Source organism: Malaclemys terrapin, chromosome 25, assembly GCF_027887155.1.
Source record: "Malaclemys terrapin pileata isolate rMalTer1 chromosome 25, rMalTer1.hap1, whole genome shotgun sequence".
NCBI classification, from domain to species: domain Eukaryota; kingdom Metazoa; phylum Chordata; order Testudines; family Emydidae; genus Malaclemys; species Malaclemys terrapin.
Genome location: NC_071529.1, coordinates 5,291,078 through 5,315,921, shown reverse-complemented (window position 1 = coordinate 5,315,921; position 24,844 = coordinate 5,291,078).

The window sequence follows — 24,844 nt, the reverse complement described above, 5'->3', positions numbered from 1 at the left end:
AGAAATCTGTGGAAACTTAAAGCCGGCCAGTGTGTAATGCCCCACATCAAGGAGGAGGAGGAGGCCCCATAGCAAAATCTAAAACTGGCTCTTTATTAAGTGAATTACATTACAGAGAAGCTGTAACAGCAGCTGGCATTCCAGCCATGTGCACACAGACTGACTGTCGGGTGCCTCCTCCAAACTCTTCCCTCCTACAACCTGGGTTCCTCCCTCCGAGTCCCATGCAGGTGGCTATAGCACAGGAGCAATCGCTGTGCTCCATGCAGGGGTGTGTGAGCAGCTAAGGAGCCATTTAAGCTGTTACAGAGCAGGATGAGGTAGAGTCCCCACCTCCAGCTTTCAGGAACAAGCAAATCTCCAGGTTTTTCAGGACCAGGAGCATAGGGTCCCAAGCAGAAGGTCCATCACTCATGAATGCTTCTGTAAGGGGGCTCTGAAAACAGGCCTCCTCCACTTGGCTCACTGCCTCACTTTTCCAGCTGGTGGGGAGAATGAACCAGGGAGCTAGGTGTCTTTCAGCCCTGCTCCTTCTACTCAGATGCTGGGTATAGGCAATGCTTATGCTAGGGAAATCGTCCTGGCTCAGCGTGAATGGCTTTCTCGCCATGGCCAGTCAGCTCTTCACTTCGGAACTTTCTCCTCCATTTGGAAATGCACCTTCCCACCCCACAGCCAGCCCCAGAAGGACCCACAAATTTGGAGTGGCTGTGGTCAGCAAATGGGGGTTTGTTTTCCACAGAAAAAGGTTGTCCTGCTCTCTGTCTGGCCCAATCTCTAGCCAGTGCCACCATGAGTGTCAATGAATAGTCATTGAACCAGAAAACAACAAAAGTGACTCTATAGTCCAGGGGTTTGGGTGGTCCCCTAGGCTGTGGAAAGCCCAAGTTCAAGGCCTTCTTCCCTTGGCTAGTTAGTTTTCTAAAAAAAATAGAGCCGCTTGCAAGACGTGCTTCAGAATAGCCCAAGTGCAAATCCCTTCTCCGCACCATGGATTCCAGGCCAGAGGGAACCGTTGTGATCATCTAGCCTGACTTCTAATAACACATGCCGTGGAACTTCTCCAAAGTCATTCCCAGAGCAGAGCGTCTAGGAAAACAGCCCCTCTCAATTTAAAAAGTGTCAGCGAATCCTCCTCGATCCTTGGTAAGCAATTGGCTTAAATTGCAGCCAAGGCAGTTTAGGTTGGACATTAGGAAAAACTTCCTGACTGTCAGGGTGGTTAAGCACTGGAATAAATTGCCTGGGGAGGTTGTGGAATCTCCATCATTGGGGATTTTTAAGAGCAGGTTAGACAAACACCTGTCAGGGATGGTCTAGATAATCCTTGGTCCTGCCATGAGTGCAGGGGCCTGGACTAGAGACCTCTCGAGGTCCCTTCCAGTCCTATGATTCTATTAATTAGTTCCAATGGTTAAAAGTCATTGACTATATAGTCAATATATGTAGTCAATGGCTCTGACCACTGAAAATTTACACTTGAGGCAAAGGAGGGGAATTGAACTGTGGTCTAGTACAGTGAGTGCTCTAACCACTAGGTTACATCCTTGTTGGCTGTTTTGTGAATCTGGCCCTTTAAAAATGCCCCAAACAAAGCACTTTGGGTCAAACCCCACATTTCGATGGACCCAAAATGATTTTTTTTTCCATTTGCTAAAATATTCCACAATTTTTTGATTCAGTTCGACCCAAGTCAATTTTCCCCCCCGGAACTGCCAGCAAACGGAAAAAAAGAGTTCTTCCTCCAGCTTGAATCGTGGCGGGGCCTGATGCCTTTCATGGTACGAGGCAAATCAAATGCCCCCTTCTCTCTCCGGGTGGCTGTTACAGAGGCCAGAAGGGACCATCGCAATTATTTAATCTGACCTCCTGCATAGCACACATCAGAGAACCCCCCGCCCCCTGGATCACACCCATAACTCCTGATTGAGTCAGAGCATCGCTTTCACACGGACACATCCAGGCTTGATTTAAAGACTCCCGGGGACAGAGTCCACCACACCCCTAGGGAGCTGTGCCAATGGTTGATTACCCACACTGTTCAAAAGCCATGTTTCATATCTACTCTGGGTAATTGTCATTCATGACAAGATGTCGGGCAGTTCTCTGCAACGGAGTCGCTCAGCCAGTCTCAGCTCTTTTGGTGCCTGATGTGTTTGACTTTCAGGCTCCAAAGGATCAGCGGAGACCCTGCCATATTTCAACCACTTCTCATTCTGAACGCAGCACGAGTCTAAGACTGGCGGGGAACAAATTACCATTGGGCACAAACCATTTTTCCGTCAGGGATCTAGCCTGGCAGTTGATTAGGAGCGACGTACATGGTGTTGACGCTCTGCTGTCTTACCTAGTAACTGCAAAGCCACATTCATGCTACAAGAAAGAGGAACATTGTGCCTCATGCCTGGGTTGCTTAGGACGTGTCTGGCCTCTTTCTGTACAAACAGAACCCGTAATAGACAGCCAGCTCTGCCGTTCCTGGCCACGGTCGTAAGTGCAACCTCACTGGGTGGGAAGGAAAGTCTGATAGCCAAGAGAGTGGGCTGGGCTTTCAGAGATCTATGATCAGTTCCCAGCTCTGCTACTGCCTTCCTAGGTATCTTACCCAAGTTACTTGATCTGTTCCGCCTCTGTAAAGCAGTGCCAATACTCGTCTGCCTGTTCTGGGGAGAAAATACGAGCGAGCGCCAGTATGCAGAAGCAGTCGGGGTGCCCGGCGGGACCATGGGTAGGGGAAAGAAGCCAGTTAACACAAGGGGACAGATTCTGCCCCTAGACACTGCTCAGGTGGCAAATAGGGACTGTAAATGTGCCACGGCAGGTCCGGGCAGAATCCCTGATGCTGGCCCTCCCCTGGGCAGGGCGGAATATGTCCAGGGGGCCTGTCGCATTCAGTGCTGTGGGGACCCGGGGCTCTGCCACAGCCCAGCACAGGCTGGGGCAGGAGTGCAGGGCTCAGATGTCCAGTGGACATAGGCCCCCAGAGGCTTCAGTACCTTTGGCAAACTTTGCTGATTGGCGCTGAGTTCCCCAGTGAGCAGGAGCATCTGACATTCCAGGCTTGCTCCAGGGCTTGGCTCCTCAGTTCAGTGAACTCCAAACACAGCGGCACTGGGAGAAATAGCGTCAGGCAGTTGTACACAGCAGGATTTGCACTTGGGCTTTATTGTCACTCTGACCTATGCTGCAAGCCGGTGTCATGCCGCTGTCTGTCTCGCTAATCCACTCCCCGTGTCTCACCCACTCCCCTCTGTGCCGATTCGCAGTCTTTCCCAGGCCTGCCTCTCTCCTTCTGGGACGGCTGACTAGAATTCAGCTGACATCTGTATACTACTCAGACCCGTGCACACTTGCCTGCTTGCATCAGCACTAGACATAGTCATCAGGACCGCTTCTGTCAACGCTGGTATGAAGTGTGGCGCACCCTGGGCGAGTATCCCGGTGTGCCTCACGCTACAGTCCAACAAAATGCTTTTGGGGACATTTTTGCAGTGCTTTGTGGGATACTAATGAGTTGCCCAGGGACTTCTGGGAGCCAGGGAGTCAATTTCCCACCATGCCACTTTCTACATCCCATAATACTTTACATATCCCATAATTTTCAGCCTGATTTTTCAAACTCCTGAGCGGTGGTTTTCAGTGTCTGCCATCTCCCTGGAAGAAGCATGATGCTCTCAGCACAATTCTTATGTGCATTGCTAATCCAAGATGCGTGATTCGCCAGTATTCTCCGAGGTTGAGGGAATAGCGCAACACTCAGGATTGCAATGAGGACAATGCAGAGATGTCAGAGCACAGTCACTGGATGCTGATGGACACAATAAAAAAACAAGCCCAGGCTGTCTGGAGCAGGGCCACATGGTGCATCACCATTTTCCGGTCTGAGAAACGAGCACTGGCTGGTGGGATTGCACCATAATGCAGGTCTGGGTTGACAAGCCGTGGTGGCACAACTGGAGCAGTGTGCCAAGCTCATCCCAGCCCTCTCGCGCAGGGACATCAACATGAGAGCGGCATTGACAGTGGAGAAGCGAGTGGTAAACACCATCTGGAAACGTGCAACCCCAGATTGCTACCGGTCAGTGGGAAATCAATTGGGAGTTGAAAAATTCAAACTGAGGGTGTTGTCATGCAAGTGTGCAGGGCCATAAATCATCTCCTGCTACGCAGGACTGTTACTCTCAGTGTGACTGCCGGACATCGTGGATGGATTTGCAGCAATGAGATTCCCAAACTACAGTGGGGCAATGGATGGCACACATATCCCTATTTTGGCACCAGCCCACCTTGCCACGGAAAGGGCGACTCTCCTCTGATTATGCAAGCATTGGTGGGTCATCAGGGATGCTTTACGGACATGAGTGTTGGCTGGTCACGGAAGGTGCAGGATGTTCGCAACTTTAAGAACACAGGACTTTTTAAAAAGCTGCATGGAGGGTCTTTCTTTCCCAACACGCTGATTACCACTGGTGATGTTGAAATGCCAGTAGTGATTCCTGATCCAGCCTATACCTTGCTCCCCCGGCTCGTGAAGCCGTACACTGGCAACCTTGCCAGCATCAAGAAAAGACTCAACTACCAGCTCAGCGGGTGCAGAATGAAAGTCGAATACATTTTTGGTAGATGGAAGGGTCGCTGGTGTTGTTTACTCACTAGATTGGATCTCAGTGAGAAAAAACATCCCAATGGTTATAGCCTCATGTTGGGTGCTGGACAGTATCTGTGAGACAATCAGGGAAAAGCTGCCACTGGGGGGAGGGGGGAGGTTGACCAGCTGTCTGCTGAATTTGAGCAGCCAGACATGAGGACTGTTAGAAGCTCTGCAGCTGAGGGAGGCCTTAAAGGAGCATTTTACCAATCAGCCACAGTAGAGTTCTCTGTTGCTTTCGTGAAATAGTGTCTGTCTTGGGTACTTTAGATTATATATTAGTAGGGTCCTTGCCCACTGCTGAGTATTCTGCAAGGGTGTGAGCTAATAAAGCCACTCTGGCTTTCCAAAAACAGAACTTTATTGTGTTCAAAGCAGCAGTTCACAAAAATAAAGTGCAAACCAACACATACAAGGTTTGCCAGTAACCCCAAGTGAAAGCAGAAGTCAAGGTTTCTGTCCACGCATGTCAGCAGCCACTCAGTGCAGTGCGTTGGGGCAACATACTCACCGACCTGTGGTTTTTCAGAAGTCGCTATATGTGTAGCTATGGTTCTCCTTGCTGTCCCCAGGCATAGCGTGGCAGGGGTAAGGATGTATGCTGCAGTGCCACGTGGCATGTCAGGAGTGCAGGGAGCAGTCACCACGGAGTTCTCCAAGGACTGCAATCCCAGTGCAGGATCTTCATGATGGCAGGTCAACCATGATCTGCAACATCTGGATTTACTGCCTGAGCAACCCCATTATGTCCTGGTGGTTTTCCCCATGTGCCTGTTGGCTCTTCTGCATGTCCTGCCGCAACCACTCTCTCCACCCTAGGTCTTTCTCATTCATGTTCTGATGGGCCCTCCAACACCTTTGATCACCATCCAAGGAAATTATAGCTTGTAGGATCTCATACGACATAACCTTCTCCTGACCAGTGTCAGACATTCAGTGGGCATGGAGGGGGAACTCCTTGCCAGCTGCTGATAAAACCAGAGCGATGCAGCATTGGCTTTACAGTCACAATGGAAAGGGAAAGCTAAAGCTCAAAACTCCCTTTACATTATTTCCACAATTACCCTTCATAAGAAATGCTTCTTCACCCTGTAGCTTCGGAGCACCTCGCTGCAGCTGTGCTCACCATGGTCTGAGCTGGGGAGCGCTGCCTGGCTGGGAGGAAGGGGGAGCGGGTGCTCTGTTGTATGTGGCTGTACTGTTTGGCCCCCTCCCTGGGTACAGGTACTGAGAAATGGCCGTTTTTGCAGGCAGTGATTTGGGCTGATATCTCACTCCTGAGGACGACAAAGGCACAAAGAGCACAGCAGTTACTGGCATCCCGAAGCTGCCTGGGCCCATATGCTAAGAGCCTGTTTATTGCACGGTGCCAAGTATCAAAGGGGTAGCTGTGTTCGTCCGTATCCACAAAAACAATGAGGAGTCCAGTGGCAGGCAAAGTCATCCTGGAGTGGCATGAGAAAGTGTCCTAATGTATTTGAAGAAACAAGGCTGCCATGCCTAGAAATCTTGGGGAGTGCCATAGGCGTAGTTTGACTTCTATGTTTGGGGTGGGGGCAGCTCCAGTCAGGCCAATGGAACTGCAAGTGTAGGGTTGGCAAATTCCACACCTGGCCAAGGCTTGCAGATTGGGGGAGCATCGCCCCCCGTCCCTGCACAGTACGCCCATGGGGAGAGGATGGCAGAGTATCTCCATGTAAGTTTCACTGAGATCTCTCAAGAGGGTAAAAGAGACATTCCTCTTCTGATACACACAGCACTCTGCACGGCCCCCCGACCTAATCCAACAACCCAGAGAAATGCCAAGCGGACGCTGACGCTGCCTCAGTCCAAGCACGGGACGCTGATCTTATCGGGATTGTGGAAAATCCCTTTCTGACTGTATTCCCTCATCTTCTACTTTATAACATTATCCCAGGAAAGCAAGGAAACATTGATCCCTTTAGCTTAACTGGCCAACGAGTGATGGTCTCTGGCAGTTTTCTGCATCCAGCTCTCACAGCCGCATAGTTAACCTCTCCCCCGAAGCCGGTGTGGGCTCCCCTCAGCTGGCGGGGGTCGGGCTGGCACTCAGGGCCGGCCTAGGAGTTGGGGCAGCTGGCTCCCCAGGGGTCGGGACGACTGGACCCATGCTTGGGTCAACCGGTGGCCCAGGGCAGTTTGGCCAGGGCTCCTCCAGCTGCGGTGGGACTGGGGGGCTCCGACAGGCAAGTGGGAGTGAAAGGGACAGGGTAGGGGCAGGGCCTCGGGAGAAAGAGGCGAGGTCGGGGGCTGTTCATACGCTGCCCATGTGTAGATGCTTTTATATATCTGAAGAATGACTGGAGCACAGGAGCCCTCCCAAGGGTGATGCCCAGCTGAAAAGAATCAGCAACCCGAGGGTGCTGGATCAAACCAGCAAATCACACAGGCTGCAGTTACCAGTCATGGTGAGACTGCAAAGGAGCCGGCGGTCCCTGGTTTTACAGCTCCTCCATCAGCACGCCCCCGCCCCTACGCCCAGGGCTTGCCTCAGTTCTGACGCAGAGGAAAGCGATCACCTGGCGGAAGGCTGACCCCATCCAACCCTACTTAGCTTGGGGAACAAGCTGAGTCATTGGCTCGGCTGGGGCAGAGACACGGAAAAAATCACCCAATTTCCCAGCGAAGGAGGCTTGAAAAACAGTCCTTCCGGCAGCTCCCATTTGGAAATTCGCTTGCTTTAAAAGAAGGAGACAGGCCATGGCCCTGTGCAGGAAGGGTCGCCGAGTTCCAGCAAAGTGCAGCGTGTCAGTGCTCACACTGGGCCCCATCCCCCAGTGCTGTTATACACAATTGTGGCTGCTTGGCTGCGTCAGCAATTCTATTCCATGCCAGTCACCGCAGCCCGTGGCAGGGGGCAGTGAGTGCGGAGGCCAGTTCAGGCGAAACGTCACTAATAATCAGTAACACGCGGGCTGCAGCCCCTCAGTTCCACCGCCTGCAACGCCAAGCAAAGGGCTGTGGGACAAGGCAGGTGAATTACAGGCCCCCGCTCTGCTTACAAGCCTGGGCATCGTTACCGCCTGGTACCGATGGTGACAATTGCTCCATCCACCTTAGCCAGGAACAGTTTCAGTTTTCAAACATCTCCGTTGTGTTTGATGTTTACGGAGGAAGAGCTGCCGAGGTTAAAATTCAACCGAAGGGTCAGGTTTGCACAACGAGGCATATGTGTGTACTCATATGCCTACATTTCTAACGAATTTCCACCAATCCCCAGTTACACTGTGGCCCTTTTGCACCACTTGGGCAGGGTCAAGGGGTCTCAAAGTGGGGAGCAGTTCCCCCCTAAGCACACTCTCTGCTCGGAGGGGGGGGGGCTTCCTAGCTGATATAAAGCTTGGTGAAGGCCCCTGCCCCTGACCTGCCCCCTCCTTCCACTGCAGGAGGGATAGCTCAGTGGTTTGAGCATTGGCCTGCTAAACCCAGCGTTGTGAGCTCAATCCTTGAGGGGGCCATTTAGGGATCTGGGGCAAAAAAAATAGTTGGGGATTGTCCCTGCTTTGAGCAGGGGGTTGGACTAGATACCTCCCGAGGTCCCTTCCAACCCTGATATTCTATGATTCTATGACATAAAGTAGAGCAGACCTGTGGTTGCACTAACTTATTTGGGTTTTAGGCAGGCCCCTACACAGCTCTAGAATCCAGGGAGGGTAAAAGTGGCTTAAAGTTGGCAGATATTTCCCTTACCTCCAAGTAGGCCACAGCAAGCAACCCTTCCATGCCACTTATGCACCTCGAAAGCAGCGCGTGAGAAATGGAAGAACTAAGGACACAAGAATATAAAAGCCATATGACACCATCTGCACGAGGCCTTGTTACTGCCCAGTTATTGTGACGACATAGCCACACGATGCAGCCATTGCTATATGCAGTCTCCTTCTGGCTCAAGGAAACAGAGCAGGGTTGGATGGCAATGCGACAGTCGTTTGTTTCTGGAAGGGAAAGGTCAGTTAGGCCTGAGTGAATTCCCCCTTCTGCTGCGAGAAGATCTTTTTGCAGATTTCTATTTCGGGAGGATTAATCTTTTTTGGCAATCACACTCCCACTCTGGGGGAATAACACTTTCCTTATCATTTATTAATATTTGCTATGGCACAAAAACTCCCTACAATAAATATCTGCAGATCATCACGGAGGTCAGCATTTAAGATCACCCTTATTATCACTTCAGAGGAAAGTTCACTAGAGGCCAACTCCACAGCATGTGTTTCCAGACACCGTTTTTATTGCAGCATCTCTCATTTGCAGTCATGCCGAGTTTCTGTGGTCCAGCTGCTGTCCAGGACGTATCATCTTTTTGCTGGATAAGCTTTTGGCCTGAAGTCCATGATGGTTTTTTTTAATTTTCTTGCTCAGTTTCTTCTAGAGCTGATCACTCCAACAAAACTTTTGCTTCCATTAACTGGCCTGTGTGCTATTTAACAGAAGACCAGAGGTATGTACAATTTGCAAGGGACTGAAGTTTTGGGTTTAGCCAAGGGATCTGGAACTATTAGCAGCGAGGGTTTCTTAGGAACACAGTTCCAGGGCCAAGATCCTCAAAGGTATTTAGGTTACATCGACACAGTAAACAAACAAAGAAATACAGCAGCATGTCCCAGAACCTGGGTCTACACCAGTGTTTCTCAAACTGGGGCTGCCACTTGTGTAGGGAAAGCCCCTGGCAGGCCGGACCAGTTTGTTTACCTGCCCCATCCGCAGGTCTGGCCAATCGTGGCTCCCACTGGCTGTGGTTCGCTGCTGCAGGCCAATGGGAGCTGCTGGAAGCAGCGGCCAGTACGTCCCTTAGCCCGCGCCGCTTCCAGCAGCTCCCATTGGCCTGGAGCAGCAAACCACGGCCAGTGGGAGCTACGATCGGCCAGACCTGCGGACGGGGCAGGTAAGCAAACTGGCCCGGCCTGCCAGGGGCTTTCCCTACACAAGCGGCTGCCCCAGTTTGAGCAACACTGGTCTACACTCTATGGTACTAACAACAGCCATGTAGACAGTCTTGCTGGGGCTGGAGCTTAGGCTCTGAAGCCTGAGGCGGGGAGTGGGTTCAGATCCCGAGCGGCAATGTCTGCATGTAATGCCAGCCCACATCTGTAAACCTGGGCTCTGGGACTCGCCGGCGTGGGTGGTTTATTGCAGTTTAGACACACTGGAATCCACAGGCGTTCGGCACCTAAATACCTGGGCCCAAGTCACTGTCACAGGAAGGGATGTCCCTTTAAGTGAGCTGGACTTAGCCTCCTGTTGTGACTAATCAGCTGCCTCCCTGCTGGGGGCTAAAAGTCCAACACTGAAGACTGAGATCAGGTTTCACAGGGGTCACTCTGTTAGTCTGTATCAGCAAAAACAACGAAGAGTCCTCGTGGCACCTTGGAGCCTAACAGATTTATTTGAGCATAAGCTTTCATGGGCTAGAACCCACTTCATCAGATGCATGGAGTGGAAAATACAGGTGTATATACACGGTACATGAAAAGATGGGAGTTGCCTTATCAAATGTGTTGGGGAGTCAGTGCTAACGAGACAATTCAATTAAAGTGGAAGTGAGCTATTCTCAACAGTAGAATACGAAGAGAGGAAAAATCACCTTTGTAGTGGTAATGAGGGTGGCCCATTTCAAACGGCTGACAAGACGGTGTGAGTAACAGTAGGGGAAGTTAGTTTTTGTAATGACTGAGAATTATACAGGATGTAAGGGGCTGGTGGCAGGAGAGCCTGGGCCAGGGAAAGCACCAGGAAAGGAGTTAGGTGAAAGGCCGGGTTGGAGATACCTGCTGGGTAAGCAGCAGAAGCCTGCTGAGGCTGTAGTAGGAGCTTGGCCCTGGTTTCTTTGTTTGGACTGACCGCTCAGCGTCTGTGTTTTCCTGGGGAAAAGGGACAGAAATATTGAGCTTGGCGGGAGTTGCCGTGAGACACCGGCGGTGAGTAGGGAGGCCGACTTGCAGGAGAGTGGGGAAGTGAGGCAGAGGCAGGTTCTGACGCTGGGTTTGGGAAGAGGTCCTCTTTCCCCAGCTGTCGGCTGGGTTCACACTTCGCACCTGGGCCATTGTCCGCGAGCTGACTGCTTCTCTGGCATCCAGAGGGGTGGGAAACGGGCATCAAAGCAGAATTTTCAAAGTTTAATTCATGCCCCAGCCTTTTCAAATCTGATTCACCACCACGTTCCTCCGACTATATCCCAGCGTAACTCTGACGTCAGTGCAATCACTCCTGGACCAGGAATTGCCAGACTGCAGCACAACCAAGCTCTGTCTAGTGAAGCCGTATTTCCCCCCCATATTTGAAAAGCAATGGTGGAACAATGGGTGAAAGGAATTTCTTATTTTTTTTAAACTTAAACCCAGCAGTCTCCAGCTTTCTGGACAGTTTGATGATAACAGGCTGAGATGGTCTCACACTGTGCAACCGAGAGCAGCGTACTAAAGATAAGGTTGGGTTTTATGTCTGTCGGCTTTTTTTAATCTTTGCTTTTAACCAGTAGTTTGTCCTAGTGCACAGGAGCTAATGGACCAGCAAATCAAATTGCATACGTGCCAAAGAGCATGAATCTCAGCCAGATGCAGGAGCCGGAATATTTCTGAATTGCAATTGCTGTAGATGAGTTTGCAAAGCATTTGGGGTTAGATTCAGCACCCGTCTCCACTCCATGGTGCTGCAGACGCTCCACTGCAATCAGTGGAGACACTTCATACATCAACAGAAGAGGTTTTTCCAATGATGTTGTTAATCCACCTATCCGAGAAGCGGTAGCTAAATAGACAGAAGAAGACTTTTTCCGTCGACCTAGGCACGTCTACACGGTCAACTTTACTATGTTTCATGGGGCACAGAATTTTTCATAGGCCAGGTCTTCACCTAAAAATTAGATCAACCCAGCCATGTCGCTCAGGGCTGTGAAACTTTTCATGTCTCATGTGATGTAGTTAGGTCAACCCAACCCCCTATGTAGGTGCGGCCAGACTGATGGAATAATCTTTCCATCAACCTACCTACAGCTTAAATATCATGAGATTTTTTTAAAATAATAAATTTCGGGTTCTCCTCTACCACAAAGGCTAGAAGCCATTGGCTAGAAACACTCAAACGTATATAATTTAGCAAGCAGACTAACCCAATAAATGAGAATATACAGCTAAACCGCTGGCCAATTTGCTGGCAAAAGTCAGAATAAGTAGATGGACTTTCGACAAAGAGATGAACTTTGCACACTTTCCAGAGGCTTCAAGAATACCAGGTGTGGTCAGAACAGCAAGTTCCATGTACACAAATAGTAAAGAGGAGGCTTTTCATTCAAAACGAAAACATCTAATAATAAAAAATGCCATTCGTCCAAGGCTGCCGAGATGAAACATTGCCGAATATAGGCTGAAATATCCATGGGGTAAAATGTGCAAAGGACAAAATGTTTTCAGAACTCAGAGGAAATGAATATGAGGAAGCTGCTAAAAATAGACACCGTGAATTAGCTGCAGCCATAATACATGTGGGCAGAACGAAAAGCTACATTCCGAGGGGCTAGGAGATGAAGCTGCAAAGTGAAATCCCGCCTTGCCAAGAAAAGCATTAAAAAAAACCCTGCAAATGTAGTATCTGCACACGAGCATGGAAGAGAGAGAACATGACAAATGGATTGTGTCATTAGAATAATAAATCATCCCACTAAATTCTTTCTAAAGACATAGGGTTCCCTATTTCCAAGGTAACAATGACTGAAACTTTGATTCTGTTCTGTTTCACGGCACACACAAAGAGAAGATAGATAAAAACACAAAACACTCTTGCAGGAACATTGCAATGTCACAACACATAATTTCTTAAAATCCAAAACCTTAACATACAAGAACCAAAACTAAAGAGAGACAAAACAGGCTGCTCCCTAAGGCAGAGAGGCACAACTCAAATCCACCTTGCTCTAGGTTGGCTCTTTGCAGACTGATTGCTGAGGACAGATCACATGCTTCCCTCGGAGATGGGGCTCTGGAATGGGCAGAGGGGTATTTTTTACCAGCCATAAGGGCGAGCGATGAGGGGGAAGGGGCGGAGAGGAGTGAGCAGGGGGCAAGGTCTTGGGGGGGGAAGAGGCGGCATGGGAGGGAGCCTCTGGGGAAGGGACGGTGAGAGGGCGGGGCCTTGGGGGAATGGGGTGGTGAGAAGGCAGGGCTTGGGATGGAGGCTCAGGGGGAAGGGGCGGTGGGGGACGAGGCTTCGGGGGAAGGGACGGCAAGGGGGCGGGACCACGGTGCACCCACTTTTAGGGACCTTCTGCTGCTCCTGCCTCAGAGCCCCTAGCCTGCAAGCAGGACCAGGAAGTCCCTTAGGATTTGAAGGGATAGCTTGTGATTTTAACAGTTTTCTATACACCACAGATTCCAGCTGGAGTTTCATGATACCTGGAAGACCCAGGGCACGGCAGTGCTGGCCAGTCTGCAGGCTGGGAAACCAAATCAGTGACAGGACAACCATTAAACCAGTGACAGGACAACCATTAAACCAGTGACAGGACAACCATTCTCGGCTGTCAAAGCCTTTTGTTTAAAGCTGGCTGGAAAATGGCAGGGAGGGTCCCATGGAAAATTTAGGTGCGGAGAAAAAATATTTTTGTTTCATCTAATATTTTAATTGAAAAAAATGGACTTTTCTTGGAAAACCTGGAAAGCCCAAAACAGAACAGTTTGGGGCTGAAAATTCAAATGAAAAATAGAAGGAATGCAGTCACTCACCTCCTCCATCCCCCCGTACACACACTTTAGTTGAAAACCCAATTTTCCACCAGAGAAAAGTTTGGCTGGAAATTTCCCACATTTATTTCAGTCTGCTGACAAAGTCTTGCAGAAATAAAATGCCAGAATAAACCTGACAATCTTGCCCCTTCCTGCAAGAGATGGAAAGGTTTCTGCTAAAAGCACCTTCACAATTATCTCTGTCCCTAATCTGGCCTCTATCACTGTAATAGCTGAGTGCCTCGCAGTCTTTAATATGTTTAGCCAGCACTCCGGGGGACACTGTCGTAGATCAGGGACTTGAACCCTGGTTTCTGGCTAGTGCCCAAACCACTAAACCATCTTTACCAGCTTTTCCTGCCTGCACAGTGCTCAGGAGAGGCTGTGAGAGGATGGTCCATCCAAGGACACCATGCTGGGCTCTTTGAAGCATCAACACCACCGGCCCTGCAGCCACGGGTCCTTGGCGGTCACAGACACAATGTCCCACTCTTGGGAAAGCTGCCACAATCACTACTGAGAAGCACGTAAGGAACATGGGCTCCCGTGGCAGCAGACTAGGTTAAGTATGACAAGTTGTACGTGACGCCCGCTATTTTGGCTAACGCACCGGGACTGAATCGAGGGCCCCAGAGCGAACGGTCTGAGCTGCTGCAGTTTGACAGGCAACACTCCCCAGGTTGCTGCTGTAACGGACCCATATCCAGGGCCGGTGCTACCATTAAGGCGAACTAGGCGGTTGCCTAAGGCACCAAGATTTGGGGGTGCCAAAAAGCAGTGCCCCCAATTTGTTTTTTACAGAGTTCCTCCCCGAGCGTGCGGTCGCCGCTCCACTTCTCCTGCCTTCCAGGCTTGCAGCGCCAATCAGCTGTTTGGTGCCGCAAGCCTGGGAGGAGAATTAGACTGGGGGCGGCGTGCTTGGGGAGGAGGCGGAGCAGAGGTGAGCTGGGGTGGGGAGGTGTCGCACGGCTCCCTGGGGCGGGGGAACTGCCGGAGGGTGGGCGCGTCAGGGCAGGGGGTGGGGGTGCAAGGTGGAAGTTTCGCCTAGGGCGTGAAACTTCCTTGCACCGGCCCTGCCCATATCCGATATGCATTGGGATCAGCATCAAACCTGTAGCAAGAGTTGAGCACTTTTTTTTTTTTTTTACTGAAATGCTATTGCAGAATAAAACGCAGATTTGGGGGAACCAAAACATGTCACCAGTTTGGGCTGATTCAGGGGGATTGTTTTGGTGAGAAAAAAACGTTAAAAAAAATCCAAATGACTTTTTTGAGTTAAAATGACTTTTCATTTTGAAATTACCGTATTTATTTTATCACTTTAAAAAGATGGGGGAGAGGGTGGCTCAAAATTTAAACAAAATGTTTTGTTTCGGGTTGAAGAAAACCCTTACTTTTGACCCAAGAGAATGTTTTTGACTTTTCAATTTGCCAAAATCCATTGTTCGTCTACCTGCAACACACACTCACTAGTGGGTTACACGAGTTCTCCTATTTATATGCACATGCGAGAGTCTCATCTTGACTAGGAAGAATTTTTTCAATGCAAAGAGAACAAGGGGCCAGGTTTGAATGGTACTGATCCATCCAGTCAGAACACAGAGATGCTGGGTAGTAACTGATGCCTAACCACCGAGTTTTGTCCCAGTTACACAATTCCCAGTCCTCAGGTTCTCCCTGGGCTCTGATCAGCTCCCATCGTCACCGTTTTCAAGCGGATTACCGGAGAAGCTACCTCAGCTCCTTGCTCCCTGCAGCTGCCGGAAACATAAAAGAGAAGGACAAGAAATGCCGAGAAGCAAAGAAAACTGGGCCATTAAAAGAGCTCACAAGTCAGGTAGTTAAATGGCTGAGTGCTGCCAATTTCCTTGCAGATCATGCCCGGAGCGATAATCAGCTCCCGGAGGAGTTTTTTGCCACTCATTCCTTTTTTAAAGAGAGGACATCTACTGGGCTAGATTCTGGTCCCTAAACTTCAGCTGCAAAACAGGTACCTGGGGATTTCCTTTGCATAATGGGCATTCCAGGAGGGGCATGGGGCCTGCATTGTGTCTTCATGCTGCACCATTAACTGGGGGAATGAGGGAGTGGGTTGGGCACCTCTGCACTGTGGCTCTCTGTGGCTGCCAAAGTGGCCCTGTGGGCGATATATGTGTATGATGCAGAAGAGGAAGAAAGAGACAAGGTCTCAATAAAGGTCTTTGCCTTTTGCGAGGTAGCATGAATAAAGAATCCAGCTGAATTCTCCTGGTTGCTTTCTTCCTTTCAGCACAAGTGTCATGAAAAGGTGCATAAACAGAACCTAAGAGAAGAGCACCCCCTACACGCTGCCGGTGGCATCCAAAGGTGTCCTTGCGTGACAGCCAACAGGGCTAATTACCACAGCTCATCCTCTGAATCCCACCAGCAGCCTGCTGGGCTGGAGAGACTCTGAAATCGGTGATTTCCCCGCAGTAGAGTGGTTGGCTTGCTGAGAAGTCTGGGAAGTGCAGGTTCTGGACATTTCACGGGAGTGGTTCTGTTCCAGGGAGCAGCTTCGTTTCGAGTACAGTCCTTAGGAGACATGATGGCTCATTTCAGATGGGTAGATCTGTGCATGTGCCCCAAGTCCACCCGCTCCAAACATGATTGTCTCTGGTCTCATTTATCATTAAAAGAAGAGTGTGGAGTGGCTGACACACGGGCTTGGAACTGAATCATGGAGCCAGTGCTTCACCTCATACCTGAGTGACGGGTCACTGGCCACACCTGGGGCATGGGGGACAAGAAGCTATTGCTATCTGATGGCCATGCAATGCCCAGGCTCGAATGAGTTGGTGGAGTTCCTGCAGACCAGTGACTACATCATAGAACCCAGCACAACCATTGGCGGGAATGAGCTCTCCTAGATGTATTGCCTTGGCAGAACTGCTTGCCCTGCTGGTGCCTGGACTGTTCCCCCCCCCACCCTCCGAGGGGATACGTTGAGGATTCAGGGCCAGGTTCTCTCCTGCCTTGCACCTTGTATGGTCATTCACGTCTATGCAAAGCCGCCGTAAAACACCAACTCAGAATTCTCCATCCACTCACACCTGGGGTCACTCACACTCACTTCAGTGCAAAACAGGGGAGAACAAGTCACAGAGGGCCCTGCGCCTTGTGCCGTCATTTACACCAGTACAAGGCGGGTGTGAAACCCCACCATTCCCATCAGGGAGCGTTTCACTCTTGTTTTGCACTGGGGAAGGTGACAGAGAATCCCACCCTCTGTCTCCAGGCTGCCACAGGCCACATGCACTACATTTGTTACGGCAAAAATCTAAGCGTCCTGACTCCTGAAGTCCAATTTCAATGTTCACAGCCAAGTCGGAGAGATTTTCGTCCCATCCCAAAGCCAATCGGGAATCCTCCCCTGACGTTTGTGGAGTTACACCAATTTAAAACGAGTATGAGAGGAGCACTGAGGACTTTGGCTGCTAGCTGCCAGCCAGAGTGAATTTGTACTGCTGAGTTATAAAGCCCGGGAAGCAGAAGTGTGTGTATATAATAGGCCACATGCAAGAGACACTCTGCCTTCCCTGGGGACTGCATCTGGGAAGGTTTGTGTGTTCCAGTGATCTTCAGAGTTGTGCCAACAGGAGTTTTTCACTGGTAGGGTCACCCAAGCCAGACAGGGCAAAGGGCAGGGACCAGGTGATAAGCAGCGCAACTGGTCCTGCAGGTTGGGGATTGAGCAATAGGCTAAACAACCTCTCCTTGCCCCAAAGGGGAGTTATTGAAACACAACAAGGCGGCCATTCCAGCACGCAGCATCCCAGGGAGGGCGGAGCCTCGTCCGTGCCCGAAGCGATGTCTGGCGGTGCAGGTTCAGCCAAGGTGCCCTGGATTTTCATGCAGCCTCTGCTGCAGCTGCTGCTCTGAAACAGCCCGAAGCGTTAGCCTGAAATTCGATTTCCCAGCTGGAAAACAGCCCCTTGTGTCCAATAGCTGCGCATCTCCTTCCCTCTTCCTCTCCAAGGCGCAGCGACGGCTCCAAGTCCCCACCTGCACACGCTGACTCCTGGTGGGCTCACAAGAACGCTGGGTTCCGACGGGCAGCACCTGAGAGCTGCCAATCACACTCGGAGCTGGTCCAGCATTTTGCTCCAGTGAGATTTACCCAATGGAAATATTAAATGCCAATCTGCTTGAAGGCACTGATGCAGATTCACTGGACAATTTCCTGTGGTCCAAATTCCTCCACTTGATCACTATGCAACCAGAAGACTTTGAACGGTGCAGTCAAACCATCCCCAGGACAGCCGGGGGGTCAGCCAGGCTGCTGGCACCAGCCCCCATCACAGATCCCCAGGACACGTACGTTCTTGGGAATACAAATACAGTTGTCAGTGATCCTGCTCCTTTTTATCTGTGACGCTGGCAGACACACACGCTTGTGCCCAAAGCCAGAGCGCATCCTGAGAACCAGCCGCCTGTGTTTCAAGCTCCTTCTAGCGAAAATTTCAGGTACACACAGGAGGCGTTTAGTTCACTGGCTCCCTGCAGTCCTCTCCTCTCCGTGTTAGAACAGCAGGGGCCAATACACAACAGAGAAGAAGACAGAGGCAAAATGCTTTTCTGCAGCAAATCTGGTGGTGGGTCTAACCCTGGTACCAGATCGTGAGATTCAGGCTGAGTTCTCGCCCGCTCTTTGCCAATGATAGAACGTCTATTTGTCCATGGCAATGGAAAAGGCTTGGCAGTTCAGGCTGGATGAGCTCCCGAAAGTTGAGATGCTTATCAGAGGCTTATCCGGATCTCTCTGCCAAACCAGGCTGGGAATGTCATAGAAACAGCCTGGTCTCCTTGTGCTGCTCCTTGGAGCTCCTGGCACTGAGGTTGTCGGCCTGTGGGAGCAGCACCTGGTGAGGGCCAAAATGTGTTTGTTTGGAGAAACTCCTAGAGAAGTGAATGGGATTGTCATATTCTAGACCGTGTCACACAGCAGCATAGGGTTAGTGGACATTACTTACCTGATGGGGCAAATTTGGAAGGTGTAATTAGGGAATTGGAGGCCAGATACAAGGAGCAAGAAGATGCAACTTGCCCTGTCTCCTGGGCCTGCTTGGTCAGATGGGGAATTCCTAAGGGGGATGGCAGTACTGGCCTGAAACTGACTTTTCCCCACGGGTTTCTGCCAGGGAAGGCAGCTTTAGATTATGTCCTTAAGAGCCCTGCCTGGAGGCCCTGCCCAGGACAAGTCCAGACTCAGCCTGAAACAGCTGCCTTCTAGGGCTGGTCCTGCCCACTTTTGGGGTTTTGCCGGCCAACTCCTGGCAGAGCTGGGGTTGCAGGGAGATGGAGCCATTCCATTCCGATGAGGTCATAGCAGCATTTCCCCAAGAGAAAAACTTGGGAAATTTTTGTTCATCTCTACGCATTGTTTCATCTCTTTAAATTCCAGTTTCTTTCCTGAGTCAGCAGTTATTTATTAATAGTAAAAACTATTAATAATGATTGTATAGGACACATAGATGTATGAGGGACTTTTAAAAATTAAAAGACCTGTCCATAACAACTTCTGAATTCTCCCCAGGCCAGCTTTATCTCTTGAAACACTTTTCTCTGATAAATCTTTTTCTAGTCTTGGGTGATCTACATCAGATCTCATCCATTTAAATTCAGCGAGTCTCGTCTTTTTAATATCCTTCTCTGCTGCCCTCACTGCTGCTGCTGTGGTATCATCAAAGGACTTCTTCCTCATGACCATCAAACCACCGCTTCCTCTTGACAGGTCACTTTTATTAAGTTGGGTTTTCAGAGAACTTCTCATTTATGTGTCTGGAAGTATTAACTTCAGACTTCATCAACGTATCTCAATTCTTCATGGCTTGAAAACTGATACGCAGAGCTTGAAATGGGCAGATATTGCTCCTTTTGTTTTCATAAAGTCTAGGGCCAGATGGGGTCATTGTGGGATCATCTAGTGCTCATCAAGTGATTCCTTCATCAAGCCCATAACTTCTGATTGTGCTACAGCACATACATTGCTATTTCGCAGGGCTAATAGCTGACCCCCAAACTTATTCGCTTACCAATTTAAAGACCTAACTAGAATGCCTTTATATTTACACTCTTAACAAAGCAGAACAAGAAAACAACTCTAAAGCTTTCTCACTAGTACACCTTTAAAACACTACAAATTCTTCCCAAGGGCAGAAGCAGCTGTCATTTTCTTCTGAGTTGCAGAGACAAAAACACCCTCTGCCTTTCTTTCTTTCTTTCTTTTTCTTGTTTCAGGGAAAACACCTCAATAATGTACAGTCTAGGTTGCTAAGTGCATTTCAAGACCCTTCCTTAAACAGCTCAAGCTTTAAACAATATGGAAATCAGAAGCTAAAGTTACACACCGGGTTCTGACGTACGTGCAGACAATTCCTGCCTTGAGCGCAGGGGACTGGACTAGATGACCTCTCGAGGTCCCTTGCAGTCCTATGAGTCTATGAATTAAGAGAGACAGTCTCACTGACTTGCACTCAAATGACCTTAACTGCCCCTGGATTTGGGTGGATTTTCAGGCCCAGTCCAGCGTCTATACTCTGTCAATCCTATCTATGAATATGCTATTGTAGCCTATGGACCCTTTATGTCCTATAGACCATTTGCCATCTGTTCAAACTCCAGGTTGCAATGATCAAAGCCCCCTAAGAAGTTTGGAAGCACACGTCCTGTTAAAACACAGGCCTTCACTCTACAGTACTTCTCTAGCCCGCATTCCCCCGCTCTCTGAGCACGCCCCCATTCTCCTGTCTCTCTCCCCTGCCTCACAGGGCTATCGTGAAAGGTGCTATTATCCCCATTTTACGGAGGGGAACTGAGGCACTGAGTGGCTAAGTGACATGCAATGGTCCCACAGGAAACCTGGGGCCATGCGGGGAATTCCAAGTGGGCAGTGGACCATCTCTGCACTGCAGGGCTCCTTTGCTGTTGTCAACGACCGGTCATGTGATCTCAGCTCCCCCCTCCCCCCGACATGTGCTTGCAGTCAGACCTCAGTGCCAGGATCTACTTACTGGGTGTGCACTTGAGTCACACACTCCCCAGCCCCCCAAAGACAAAACCGTGACCTCAGGTATGCAGGTGGGGCTCCAGCATCTCTTGGAACCACTAGCTGTATGTATATGCATGGGGGGGGGGAAGATGACACATACATCCATGTGACTGTAAGGCATGTGGGTCTATGTGGAAGCATGCAGTATGCGTGGTGGGACACACCTGAGCATGGTGTGTGCATCCTGCACCCCAGGGAGCAGAGCTGCAGATCTGGGCTCAGGATCAGTCCCGCGTCCAACCCCCATGGGTCTCAGCGCTTCCTTTGCCCATTTGTCAGTGTCACGCTGTGTGAGCGGTTTCCTCCAACCCAGTGCCCTCCAGACTCAATTGGCTAATGAGCTGCACGAGCGTTCCTCCCATCAACAGCATTTATTGGCATGTTAATGTTCCAGGCAGCCGCGCAGACACATGCTAATCCCCATAACCGCGGTGTTTACTCACACATTAAAGAAATAGATGGATATCAGGACTTCGCAAAGGCCATTTGTCCCGTCAACGCTTATCTGTTTTCATACACTGCTTCCCTCAGGACAGCATCTAATTGCTTCCTGAATGAGCCCAATGTTCCTCCCTTGACAGCTGCAGCCCAGGGGACTTTGTTGGCATTAATTATGGAAGTTTAAAAGTGCAGCCTTGTGTTTGCGCAGATTATTTTAACTCACACTTGTGCCTCCGGGTACATATCCAGTTTAATGTTACAGTTCTGAGCATTCGGCCAATAATCGTCCCTAGCTCTTGCCTAGTGCTTTTCATCTGTAGATCGCAAAGTGCTTTACAAAGGAGGTCAATAGCATTATCCCCATTTGGCAGATGGGGAAACTGAGGCCTGGGGCGAGGAAGTGACATGCCCAAGGTCATCTAGTAGACTAGTGGCAGGGCTGGGAATAGGTCCCCTGAGTTCCAGTCCTCCATCCGCAGGGCAAAGAGCTATTGCATGTCTCGATCAGAGCTGTCTGTGCAGCACTAGGGCAGTGATTGCATTTGCATCCAGGTCCGGAGACTTAAAGTAACAGCTGCCCTGAAACACGAATTCAGCCGAACTGCACAGAATGCTAGGGGCTCAGCTTGTGCCATGCAAGTGTCCAAGGAGGAGATGGGCGCCGGCCCTGAGGGAGAAGTATCACCAACTCCAGGCATTCAAAAATCACGAGGCCCCCAAAGATCCTGAGGGTAGTTTCAAAACCATGAGATTTTAAAAAAATAATAAATGTGGCGCCCTGTTTATTTGCCATCTGCTTTCTGGGCCTTTAGGCTGCTCCCTCCTGCAACGTCCTCGGGCTCCCCTCTGCTTTGGGAACTCAGAGAGCAGCCTCCCCAGGCCATGGCCGGCATATCGAGCTGTGCGCTTTACGAGCACCCACACAGCACTTCCTCGCACAGGCCCCTCCTTCAGGAGCTCTCACCCCCACATCCGTCCAGCCCCTGCCCAGCAATTAACCCTGTGCCCCCACCCCAGCTCACCCTCCTCCAGCACAGCCCCTCTGCAGCTCTGCTCCTCCTTGGGTTCTTCACCCCCTCTCCCAGCCCAGGAGGCTGCAATAGGGTCACCACTCCGCCTGTAGGAAGGGGGGGCAGCCCCAGGGGTTCTTCATACCCCTCCCCCCATTGCAGGGGCAAGAGGGAGCAGCCGAGGTACCGTCCTGTCCCTGTTGCTCAAAGGAGGGGAGGGGGAACGAGACCAGGCTGCCCTGAGCTGCATGGCTCTTTCGGCTCCCGCCCCTCCTGTGAGAGAGCCGTGGGGTTGCTGGGGGGGTGGGGAGCGGGAGAGAGCTCTGCTTGCAGCAGGTCTGACTGGTTGTTCTGCCCCACGAGGTGGCAAGTGGGGGCAGGCAGCCAATCAGAGTGCACAAATTCGCGAGGGGGCTGGAGCTTCTCAGGGCATCAGGGACTGGTTCCAGCCCCAGCCAGAGTCATGACACTCATGGAGGGGAGGATGCACTGTAGAAAACTGGGCCCAGTCCTTCTCCTGTGGAAGTCAGTGGGAAATCTGCTCGCTTCAGCAGACTAGGACCAACCCCTTGCTCCTCCTTATGTTTTCGCTGTGCACGGAAGGGAGGCCCATGGAAGCACAAAAGGCTAGTCCAGCCCCTCCAGGGCATGGGGTGCAGCTCAGTGGAGGCCCCTTTACAGCACGTGGGAGCCATGAGAAAGGGCAAGTCCAAAGGACCTTCTGCTACTAGATCTTTGCATCCTCTTGCATGGGCCTATCTTTAGGATTCCGTCCTCTGTGCTCATCCCCCACAAACTCCCCAGCATGAAGCCCGGTTTAACTTTCAAGGCTCATTATGTCTCCTTATAAATAATCCCCTAGGAAAGTCCCCTTCCCTCCAATAAAACCCTTTCATGAACGCAGTTACTAATTGCAAATCAAAATCACATCACTTAAAACAACCCTCAGGCCATCAAAAACGCCAGTGACACACATAGCGCTGAACACAACCTTTGCACTCAGTTCACTCACACACTCTAACAAACAGACAAACTCAAACTGACAGCAGTCAAATCCCCTTAACTCTGCCCTTGTAGTGCTCTTCCTTTTGTGTATGCCGGGGTGGCCAAACTTACTAACACTCCGAGCCGCATATGATAATCTTTAGAAGTTCGAGAGCCGGGAGCGCCTGCTGGGACTCGGGGCTTCAGCCCAGTGGAGGGCACCTGAGGGAACTCGTAACGTAAAGAAGTCCCAAGTAGCTCACGAGCCATGGCTTGGCCACCCCTGGTATATGCCTTTAAAACATTCATTTTGGGAGAAGTGGATCTAGTTCTCTATTTTTCAGCTGGAGAACTGAAGAGGCGTTTGGCGTGTATAACTGATTAGATATATTTTTGCTCTTTATACTAAGCATGGCATTTTGTTGTGACCCTAGCAGCTGCTGTTTTAATGTAAGAGGCATAGTTTTGTGATCTGGCATAAAAATTAGAATTAAGATAGGAGCCTATATTAGTTTAGTATCTCGTGATATTTGTCTAAGTCTGGGTACACGGACTTGCTCTGCTGAGCAGGGTGTATGATATTCGTGGAGTTGTGAGTTCTTACCTTGGCCGTTTGCGAATGGTTGTATAAAAGCAGAATTTTTATAACTTTTGCCTGAATAGTAGGGCCAACCTTTTGGAAAGGAGTCACTTATTTTTGGTTTCTCAAGCTGGGAGGCACAAGGTGCCTCCACCTGAGCACCCAAACACTGAAGCGCACAAAATCTTTGGCCACTTCTGAAAATACATCCTTTGCAAAGCACTGTGCCCCATGGGTGAAACAGGAATGGGTTACCTAGGGAGGTGGTGGAGTCTCCTTCCTTAGAGGTTTTTAAGGCCCGGCTTGACAAGGCCCTGGCTGGGATGATTTAGTTGGGGTTGGTCCTGCTTTGAGCAGGGGGTTGGACTAGAACCTCCTGAGGTCTCGTCCAACCCTAATCTTCTATGATTCTATGGCATGTGCTGAGAGCTAACATGGAGCAGATATTGGCGCAGAGAACTTTTGCTGGTGCTCTATCCAGGAGTGGATTTCCAACTCACATAGACAAACCTACGCTAGCCTTGACCTAGCCAGTGCACTAAACACAACAGCGTGAGCATGGCTGGTGGGACCGGCCAGCTGCCCAAGCATGGACCTAGGATTTCAGATGTGATCATACTCAAGGCAGCTAGCATCACCTGTGCCGCCATGGTTAAACCTCTGCTTTTAGCGCACTAGGTTCATTATAGCTGGTGCAGGGATGTCTGCCCGAGCTGGAAATTCTACCTCCAGCTCCAGTGCAGATCTACCCGAAGAGAGAACGTTAGGTGATGAATCCTGTAATCTTAGCTAGTGGTTTCCGTAGGGTTGCGCGCATGGGACGCTGATAGCATGTGAAATTTTGGTTTGTTCTGGATTGCCCTGAGCAAGCATAGCTAGAACATAGCAAAGGGTTTTCCCCTGGGATTAATCACCTTCTCCACGCTTTTGTCAACTCTTGTGCCTGAGACCCGGGGGCCTGATCCCATATTCTCTGTGCACTTGAAATCTCCCAGGGAAGACACCTGATGTGCAAGAAATGCAAGATCCATCCAATATTTTCAGTGACAGAGGGACAGTGAATTCCATTCCCTCCTGCACAAATTGTACTGTGCTTCCTGCATTCATTTCCTCTGTTCCTGGCATGCCCTCTGCCAAACCACATCGTCCCCTCCGGGAAGAGGATCCATCTTTTTATCCAACTCTTTTCTTCATCAAGCAGACAGGAAGCATCTTGTCAGACTCCAGCCCCCAGCCCCATCAGCAGGACAGGCTGTGTCAAGCTCTGTGGTTCATTCGGTCCTGCTGCTGGTTCCCGCCTGTCCATCTGGGGTCTGTGCACACACCGGTGCTTTGCTACATTGCACTGATTTGGGGCTGAGGGTAAATCACCCTTTT